Raw genomic sequence first — 10,114 nt, 5'->3', positions numbered from 1 at the left:
AGAAAGGGGAAAGTAACATCCTTGTTTATAAGCACTCTTAGATTTTGAAATCTCTCTCCTTTTTTCCCTTTTTTTTCCCCTTTTTCTTTTCTTTTTTTTTTTTTTTTTTTTTTTTTTTTTTTTTTTTTTTCATCTGGAATTACTGCAAGCATTTTCTTGATGTATTCCAATTCTTGTCCGGATACAGGGTTGCAGATTTATATTGTGCTTCTTTAGTGGAGTTACAAAAAGTCAAGACCAGCAACCATTCATAGCCGGTTGCCAATTTTTTATTTTGGGACGAATGCCTGGCCTGGGTGGGTCTGGAGATGTCAACAGTGCTACTCCAGAAATGTGTTTTAGTTGCTTTATTTGCTCTCTTGATGCAACTGCTTTACTAACAGTAGTTTAATACTGTGCTCGGGCAGTCTGTCCCATGAGCATGGCCAGGTTGTTTTGTGTGCACCAAAATAGCCTAAATCAGCTCCTTAGCTTGGAACTCTGTGACCACTGATATCTGGCTGAGGCATTATTGTCATTTCTCCTTGGTCCCATGCAAAAATTTTCCCCTGGGTATTTGGGGAGGTGTGTGTGTGTGTGTGTGTGTGAATCTCACAGTGTTGGAAATATTTTTGGGAGTGTCTCGTTCTGACTGGATTCAGATATCTGATATTTTGGCAATCTCCACTGGCTTTTGGGTTGTTGATATTTGTGGAAGCTGCTAAAGATGGAAAAGTGCATCTGGTCACTTGGGAAGGCACAACACTGCACAACTGTTCCTCCTACAGCTGGTATTGGATAAGTGGTCCTGTGGGGTGGTGGGTTTGCTCAGACAGGTAAGAGCCTCTCAGCTCACTTCAGTGTGTCTGGGTTGGAGTTATCTCCGCCACTTTCTTTTATTATTATTTTGTTTTATGTTATACCAGTTAAGCCTGTGTATCTTGCAGTAGCTGTGGTCGTTGTGTCATGTCACATTGCCTCATCAGGAAATCCCACTGGTCTTCCACTCTGCACTGCTCTGTTACACTCCTGGGGTTACACCAGTGGGCCCTCCTTTGGCCCAGTTCTCATGTGTCACTGATGCAGTTTGATATGAGAATAATTTAAATTATTGGGCATTTTGGAACAAGAGTTTCCCTTTGCAACTGCTGTGCCAGACTGACATTTGACCAATTTGCTAGCAGATGTTTCATTAGAGCTCAGCTGCTGTTGCCATTTTGAAGATGCTGTTACTCTGTGAAAAGCTCAGGGTTTACACTGATTGGAATTATTCTACTGAAATATCTGTGTTGTAAGACTTGAAGATTTGTAAGTTGTGTAGGTTATATTTTCTAAGTTAATGCACCTTTTTTCTGTATCCAGCTCACAAATAGCTATGCAGATACACACACATGAGCCTTCCAAGCCATGCAATCTCTGCCATCCTTCTGTGGTATCACCACTGCCAGACAAGTCAACTGCAATGCAAAGCCAAAGAGCGGGGCTCAGGAAACCCTCCTACTTTCATGTTTGGTGAGAATTTCAAAGTTTGTCTCTTGTGGTGTTATTTTTTCCTGCTGATAGTAAGAAGAGGAGCAAGCACTGCATGATATTGTGTTCTCAAATCCTTGGCAGGGATTTTGAGACCACAACTCTTCTCTGCTTCTTAAAGGCTTTCCCTGGGAGAAGTTAGAGGACGCGGAGGAATTTCTTTCTTCTTTGTATCTGTGTTGGCTAAAGCAGGACAGAGGAGCTTGAAAAGGCTCGCCCTCCTCAAGGAACGCTATCTGATTCGTAAGCATTCCTAGAGGTTAAGGCTGGTGACTATCAAGAAAGCAAATACTTCACGCAAGGGTAAGTCCTCTAATTGTGTTTGTGTTGAATAACTGCCAGATCCCCATGTCAGGATGTCTGCAGTCACGGCTCTGATCTCACCATTCCTTCCTCGGCTGTTGCACAATTGTGTTGCATGTTTGTGGTACGGGAGAAAGTTGGAGAGCTAGGCTATGAAACCATCTCAGGGAAGGAAGCCATGTTTTATTTTAGCTGCTTGGTTTGGATAAAAGCCTGTAGGAGATGGAATAACATTAAAAAAAATCCCCATAATGTAGCCCATTCATGGAAAACAAACCTGGTTTTCTCTACAGATATGTGCAAGATGAGGTTTGATAGCCAGGTTGGAAATGTCATGAAAAATGTGTTTGCTAGAGTAGTGGAAATCCTCACGTACATATGCATGAAGTTATTACTTGTTCTACCTGGACTCTCACCTATGATTGCAAGGTCTGTTGGAGTCAGGCTTGTAAATCCAATAAGGGAACTTTTGAAAAACTGGTTATGAATTTGCTCCTCTGATGGATCACTTCAAAGATCTGTTGTGGCAAGGAAGTGAGACAAGGCAGTGACAAATAACAGAGAGGAAAGAAACCCAAAGATACTGCAATGAACTTAGCAGGGGAGAGGGAGGGTAAGAACATCATAATTCCTTCCAGCCACAGCAGAAAGGTTTTGGGGACTCTCAGAACAAGCAAGGATTGAAAGCCGCTCAGGTTACACAAATATTCAATCCTGAAAGAAGACAGCAGTTGCTTTAGCCACAGAAATGTTGATTAAAAGTAATATCCTGATGGACCTCAGTACCATAAATCTTTCCTAGATGATAAAGCTGTACATTATCCTTGTTTGGTTAGAACAAAGCAAATGTCACAGAGGTCTAATTTTAATACAGAAAAATAGTAAGAGGTTGAGTTAATCTATGACCATCGTGTCGTCTCACATAATAAAATCTGGTGAGCTGGTAGCAGTGCTCCAGGAGGATGTCAGTTCCACTTCCTAAACCAGGAAGGGGAGAATTATCCAGAGCAATAAAGAGTTTGTACAAATAATACGAGGGAAATCAGAAGTTAATCTGAATACCAACTCACTCAATCTAATCAGTAGGAATAGCTCCCTGCCAACTGCTCCGTTACCTGAAGCAGGGGTCAACTGATAAACATCAGCTAGTCCTCTCATTAAAAAAACACAGCTAACAACCCCCCTTCATCTCCAGATCTCAAATTCCATCGTTCCTGATAAGCACTAACCAGTTCCTCATCTCTCATTTGCAGTTCATATCCTGAGCTACACAGATTTGCTGTTAGAGATAAGGATATGAGAAAGCAAAGCCATATTAATACACATGTTGCAACCTGCCAGCCTCTGCAGGGCTGCCATGCCTGGTGCTGGAAAGAGGGGTGGTCAGTGAGGCTGCCCTGGGATTTGGGATCTGGCCACACCCCAGTTGTTTGGCAACCTCAGCCCACATGAACACAGTCAAGGAAGGCACTGTGAGCCACCTGGGTGGGGAAACAGATGACTGGCAAAAGAGGGAGCAAGCGAGGAAGAATGGGAGCGAGAAGGACCTGCTGTGTGTTGGGGAGCTGAAAGGGGGAAGAAGGACAGGGAGCTGTCATCCCACATCTATGAAAGATGTCACCCAGCTGCCATCACACCATGTAAATTGCTTTTGGATTCTCATCCCACATTCACCACTGTTAGATATTTGTCAGAGCTAAAGGCAAACCAACATTTTCTGCCTTTGCCTTTCAGCATGGGTGAGGTTTCAGTGTCCTAAAAAACAGGTAGCACAAATCAATGTTGGCATTCAGATGGCAGCCAGTAAAAGGTGGTTCCTGAATCAGTGTTCTGGGGTTTGAGTCAAACATTCCTCTTCAGCCATTTATCCAATATTTTTCTAAATTTTTGGAAAGGTACAGAACTTGTCTTTTCTTTGCTTTTCTTGGTAGCTGAGGGAAACGAGTTGAGTCAGCTGCACCACAATGCAGAATTCTTCTTGACAACAGGTTAGAGGCTTCCCAGAGAAAATCGCTCTTTTCCGTTCTGCAGACTTTGGTTCTTCATGTGTTTTAGATTTGCAGATAAACTAGTCAAAACTAATCAAAAGCAAACCAGAACACAACCAATATAAAATCCCCAACAGACTTTTTAAAGGTCACTGACTCAACTATATTTAGTTTTAATATTTTTTTAATTTCAGAGTGTGGGAAATAAGCAGGGGTTATTTCCTCCAGCAAACCAAGGTTTTCTTAGCCTCTTTTTTTGACTTCAGATTCAGCTGAAGTCAAATATTATGACCTGTAATAATCTGAGAACAATATGTCTTGTTTACACTCAAATTGCTATTCACTGGCACTTTACTTGTTAAGGGAAAAATAAAGCCTGTTTCAGTGAGCCACAAGTAAATTAAATTTAAATCAGTTCTATGATTAAGGTCTTGGAGAGAAGCTGCCTGTAGCAGCTTATATATGCTTATATTTGTGGAAAGTCTACCCTCAAATCAGAAATATGTCAAAATTATTTCAGTGATATGTTTTCCTTTTGAAAAAAATCACTTTTGTCTAAGTGAGTAATATAGAGAAACCTATAAAATTGATTAATTTAGATCATTATTTGGGGAAAATAGATGTACTCTTTCATATTATGTTTCTCTGTGAGTTATCACCCATTTGCCTTTCCAAGGACACGTTCTCCCTTGCATTATTTGCTTTTAATTTCAAAGGGGAAAAATAATGGGATGAGGGGTTTTGGATTATTATTTCATTTTCAAATGCCTAGACAGTAATGAAATAAAATATCCTATGCATCCTTTAAAAGCCAGACACTTGCTATTGAAGGGGAAATAATTCCCCCCCCAGGCCCTGTTCCACCCAAAAAAAGAGAAAGAAAAAGAGAACAGGTGCAGTTAATGGGCCAGACTAAAGTACCATGGGAGATTTTCAAAGCCACAGATTAATTTAGCTGCACCACTTCCGAGGAAAATAAATGAGTGCTGTTTACTTGGGTTTTCTGCAGTTTGAAATTATCGTCTCCAATGTAGGCTTTGGGGGAAAGTCCACTTGAAGTAATTGCAACCATTTGGAATTGACATGTCAGCACCACCTCATATGACAGGGACGGATGCCACTCATTCATACACGGATTTTCCACAGGCAACCAGAACAGCAGAGAATATTGCCAACATTGCCAGTGAAAAGCAGGAATAGCCTTGCCTTATGATTCCACTCCTTATTTTGCTACTTTTTCAAAATTGTCTCTGAGTGGGGAACAAGGTCTGGGTATTTGTCTCAGGCAGGCAACTTTATGTCTTCTTTTCCTTTGGTTTTAACAGAACCTTTCCTCCTACTTGCACTCCCTGTTGCATTTTTTAATCTAAAATTGTCCTGGAAAATTATGAGTTTGTGAAAATGTAACATGTCTCTTGATTCTGTGAAATTAATAAATTATTAATTAAGAAGTCTTTCAATCCCACATACCCCTGCTCCAAATATAGACATGCACTTAGGCACATATGTTGAATCTATTAAAAAAAACTTTCAGGAACTTTGGAATTATACAAAAATTAGACAAAATGGCACATTTAATACACCATCTGCTTTACTAATGGGTAACTTACTCATCTCTGGGACTACATCACACTTTGTGCTGATCCAAACACACACCCAATTAATTTAAATGGATTTTATCTGTGATCTTATTTTAAAATCTTAGTTCTTTGCAAGGTCTACCATTTTGTAAAGTCACTGTGGACACACAGTGTTTATTGAAGTGCTAATGGCTTATCCTAATTTCCATAAGGGAGCTTTTTTCCTTCATGCATTCTAACTTTAGTTGACCATCATCTTGTTTTATATTCAGTATTTAAAAATTGTTTTGGCAAAGTGGCTGAGTAGCTAAAAATGCTAATTACCTTTCTTGGACCATTTTTTCTTTATTTTTATTTTTCATGAAATACCTTTCATGTTTTCTCCCTTACGTTGACCAGCTGCAGGTAAATTCAAAGAAAGAACCATGTTATTTCTTTTGTTCCAATGACTCACTTCAGTTAGGAACAAACTCTGTCGTGTTGGTTCTAAGATACTATCATACACTGCATTCCAACATAGCTTTGAATTCAAAATCATAGGAAAAAAAAGACTTATTGAAAATAACCCATAGGATAATGGAGCAGGCTACTGTAGAATCATCCTCAGGTCTGGATTAATCTGTCTGTTTTTGTACAGATTGGGGGATTTTTTTTTTCTTTTTTGTATTTTTTAAGACAGTTTTTAATGCTTGAACAAATCCCTTTTTCTTCCCTTTGGTAATGTGGTTAGCTGTCTGGAATGTGAGCCACTGGAAATTCTTCCCCACAGAAGAATCTCCATTAAGCTTTCAAACAGAGTTACTTCATCCCCACAGCTGCATGGATAGAAGGCTTTCTAGTGCCTAAATACTTACTGTATATGTCATCCTTAATTTTTTTTTTTTCCCAGCCAGAGCTTTGGGAGCAGGTGCTAGCCTTTTGCTTCCTTTCTGCTTCCTCTGTGGGGAACGGGCTGGAAAGGGCCAACTAATTAGAAAATTCTACAGGGAAATTAATTCTGCAAACAGCTGAGGAATGGCATTTCAGTATAATGCTCACTTTGTCTGTCAGCAGAGCACTGGTTGGCTTCACAAGTGGCAGCTCTCCCAGATGTTAAACATGTTGTGATGAGACCAGAACTGCATCATATGTTGCCCGTTTACTGAAAGTCGTGGTGCTCTGGAAGAGTAAATACATTAAAACCAACCTCTGGGACGTGCTGTGTTGTGTCACAAGGCAGCAGAATGGGGTTTTTTTTACATATTCTTGAAGTGTTGCAATGAACCAAATCATTTTTAGCCAGCTTAGTTCCGAATGTTGCATTTGCTTTCATGTAGGGCTGGGGGCATAGAGAAGGAGGGGGAGAGGAGCCTCACTAAACCACTCTGTGTGAAGGCCTGGATTGTCAAAGCCCGCTGTACACTTTGAAAAAATATGTGCAGCTCTGTGACATGTCTGAGCAAACCCTCACTTACCCAGCTGGCTGCTCATGTGCACGCGGGGAGAGTCGGATCTGCATCCACAGGCTTCCCCCTCTGGAGCCACTGGTGACAGAAAAATGCAGGCAGGGCCCTTGGAAGGAGCCTGTTCTGAGGTGTTCAAGGAAACAGCACTTAGTGAAGATGATGACAGACTACTCATGTCTCAGAGATCTCACCAGTACCTGCTGTGGTCACCTTAGTATTTCCTACTTGTGGACCAAACCCCAGCTACTTGCATTACCTTATGTGATGTGCCTGGTTCTCAGATCTCTTCTTGTGACAGAACTCTGTAACCCTCAAGCCCAGTGCTCCTCCCAGCCCAACTCCTCACGTGCCCCTTCCACAGCCCCCAAGCTTCCCTCCAGCTAACCCTCAGGAGCAGAATTCTCATTGCTCCAGACTGACATGGCACCCCTTCCATGAGTTGCCAGGAGGTGGCCCTGGGCTCTGTTTCAGCATTCAGCTATGCACAAGTGGCCCTCACACTCCAGATGTTTGGGAATTTGCCCTGGATTTAACATTGTAAGACTGACTTGTAAGTTCCCATTGAGTAATAGAGAACTGCTTTCTTATCTTTTTGGTCTTAACATGATGTTGAACACCCCTTTGTGGTGTTTCATTCTTCAGGTGTCTTACTCTGCCTCAGTGGCTCTTGTATTCTTGTATTCACTTTTTTACTCTATCTCTGCATAAATATCTAAATGCTTTTCCTTTCTCTGTCTCCTAAGAACAAATTTGTCTTATCTAAGAATATAAAGAATAGGACATTCATGCAATTCCCATGGAGATATGTTATTTTTCTGCAGCTGAAGGCTTTCCAAAGAATTTGTCTTATATTTGATTGACTGTAGCAGGACTAGTTTTTTTTCTTTTTTAAAAAAAAAATCCATTGTTGAATACTTCACAAATACAGTATATATATATATATATACACACACACATACATATACACACATATATATATAGTCGTTCCATATTCTGTCTCAGTCAAAAATCTCACCACTCCTTATTTTCTTATCAGTTTGTTCTCTCCAGCATAATTACATTGCTTAATATGTTGCACAGTATTGGGTTCAAGGACTGTTTTTAATTGTAAATTATCCATATCCTTTTACCAGTCCAGTGTTAACATGTAGGTGTTGTTTGAGAATTATTTGGTTAGAAACTTTATTTAAATAGAACCTTGCAATTTTGGCCATGCTCATGTTGGTGTGTGATCATCTTCCAACATGAAGCACTAACTAAAGGGCTTTGACTTAGAAAGAGTCATATTCACAATGAAGATCATGCTTGCAGAAGAAAATAATAGCATTCTGTCTTTGTCTTTAATACAAATCAAGCCAGTGTCTATATTTTCTAAATTTACTTAACCTGTTATATAATTTTATATAATTATAATTTTCCTAATGAGATTTAATTGCTTAAGAAACCATTGAAATTAAATCCCAATTAAATATTAACATCTTCCCTCCATATAATTCACAATTTGAAAACATTCTTTGCATCTTTTAATTGCTTTCTGTAGATATTTACATTAACAGGTTGGAAGGACTAAAAAGCATCTATCTCCAAAAGAGATGTGCATGGACTTTTGGATGTGAGCAACTGGAATCTAAAGTCTCTTTGCTCTAATGTCACACATAGAAGATTTATTCTGCAGTCACATTTGCTGAATTAATTGAATTTTTAATTTTGTGGTCCAAAATGCATCACTGCCTGGCAGTTTTCCAAAGTGCATTGTGATATAATGATGCCTGCATTATGGAAGTTTGTCAAGTGGTCTGTGCTTAACATGGAGACCTGTCTGCACTTAAAACAAGAACCAAATGAAATTATTAAATATTATTATCACATATTCTTCCCAGAATTACTTTTTTTATTAGGGTGTGCTTAATAATTGCAGGAACATTGGCAGCTGAAATTTCTAAAATGATTGTCAAATAGGAAATAAAATGGAAAATGGGAAATAAAATGTGCTATTTATTGCAGGTCAAAATAGATTGCCTTTATATTCTACCTAGAAAAAGTTTCTGACTGATTTAATTTTCTGTTTATTGTCATCCAGATGTTTAAAATACTGACCCAGCTGGTGTGGAAATTTCATTTTTTCCAGCTTATGATAATGAATTGAATAATAAAAAGCAATCATAAAACATCTCCATATTGTATCCTGGAGATTCACTAGGATGATTTTCACTAAATGGATTTTTACATGGAATGGATTTATTTTCCAAAGTTCAACGACAGTCAAGACTACATCCGTACGTGTTTAGGAGCCAAAAATTGTAAGTAAAGGAGAAAACACATCTGTGTGGGGAAGTTTTTGAATAATTGCACTGTTTGTTTAATGATATAGCTGATGTTATGAGTGCTCCTGGAGAGTAGATCAGTGCTGGAGCAGCAGGGATAAGGATGTTTTCCTTCAGGGCAACGTGAAATACTTTGTTTTGTCCTAGTATGTTCAAGAGAACTGCATTTCCATTTTGGCTTCAAGAGATCTTTTAAAAAGTGAAATTCTTTTTCAAAAAAGTAATGCTGGTTTAAGAAATTTAAACTTTTATTTATTTACTTATTTACACTTCAAGACAAAGTAGTTCACTCACCCATTTTGGGAACAAAGCTACCCACTGAAGCTGATTGGAGTTTGCAAAGGGTTTTAGTAAGTCCAAGATTTCATTTTTTCAGTCAATTTTGTATTTATCAAGAAATTTCATTAATCTCTAGTTATAATGTTTTGGTTTGCAAGTTTGTTGTTTTTTTTTTTTTTTTTTATTTTAATGTGTGTTTACCACCCATATTGCTAGAGTTAATAAATAAACACAAATTGATTTATGGCTTTTTTTGCTTGGACAAGTTGTGAATAGAAATGTTGTATAGGATTTGATGAAATTCTTTCTTTTCTCCAAGGATACCACTATCCCAAACAAATTGATAACTTTGTTCAGAAATTGTGCTCACACTCTGTAGTATTATGGATACTCTTGAGATAAACTGACATCTGGGGTAGATCTTCATAAGAATGGTTTCCAAAGTTCAGAATGGAAACTTTTAAACTTTCAAGCTGTCCTTAAGTTTTAATATATGCTTGGCTTAGTATTGAATTTCAGTATTTACATAAATTCTGTATTTTGCATAACAGATGCACCTCAACAGATTGTAAACCTTTTCTTGATTCATTTTGGCAGCAGCTGCAGGTCACACCCCTTGTTTAATTTCTAGATTGTTCACTGAGGTCAACATTCATCAAGCATTTTTTCTGCACTACAAGCATTTT

The 10,114-nt window shown here is 38.7% G+C and overlaps 1 long non-coding RNA gene across 1 annotated transcript; it reads left to right on the top strand.

The window, feature by feature from the left end:
• The first annotated feature begins 1,174 nt into the window (after positions 1-1,174).
• LOC120508590 lies at positions 1,175-9,480 on the top strand. The gene is made up of 3 exons (XR_005629018.1): positions 1,175-1,491; positions 1,631-1,812; positions 8,954-9,480. It is a non-coding gene; the product is annotated as an uncharacterized LOC120508590 (long non-coding RNA).
• Positions 9,481-10,114: the final 634 nt, after the last annotated feature.

Source organism: Passer montanus, unplaced genomic scaffold (genome assembly GCF_014805655.1).
Source record: "Passer montanus isolate IOZ18808 unplaced genomic scaffold, ASM1480565v1 scaffold108, whole genome shotgun sequence".
Taxonomy (NCBI): domain Eukaryota; kingdom Metazoa; phylum Chordata; class Aves; order Passeriformes; family Passeridae; genus Passer; species Passer montanus.
Note: the sequence above shows the minus strand (reverse complement) of the source record. Positions and strands in the feature narration are given on the sequence as shown.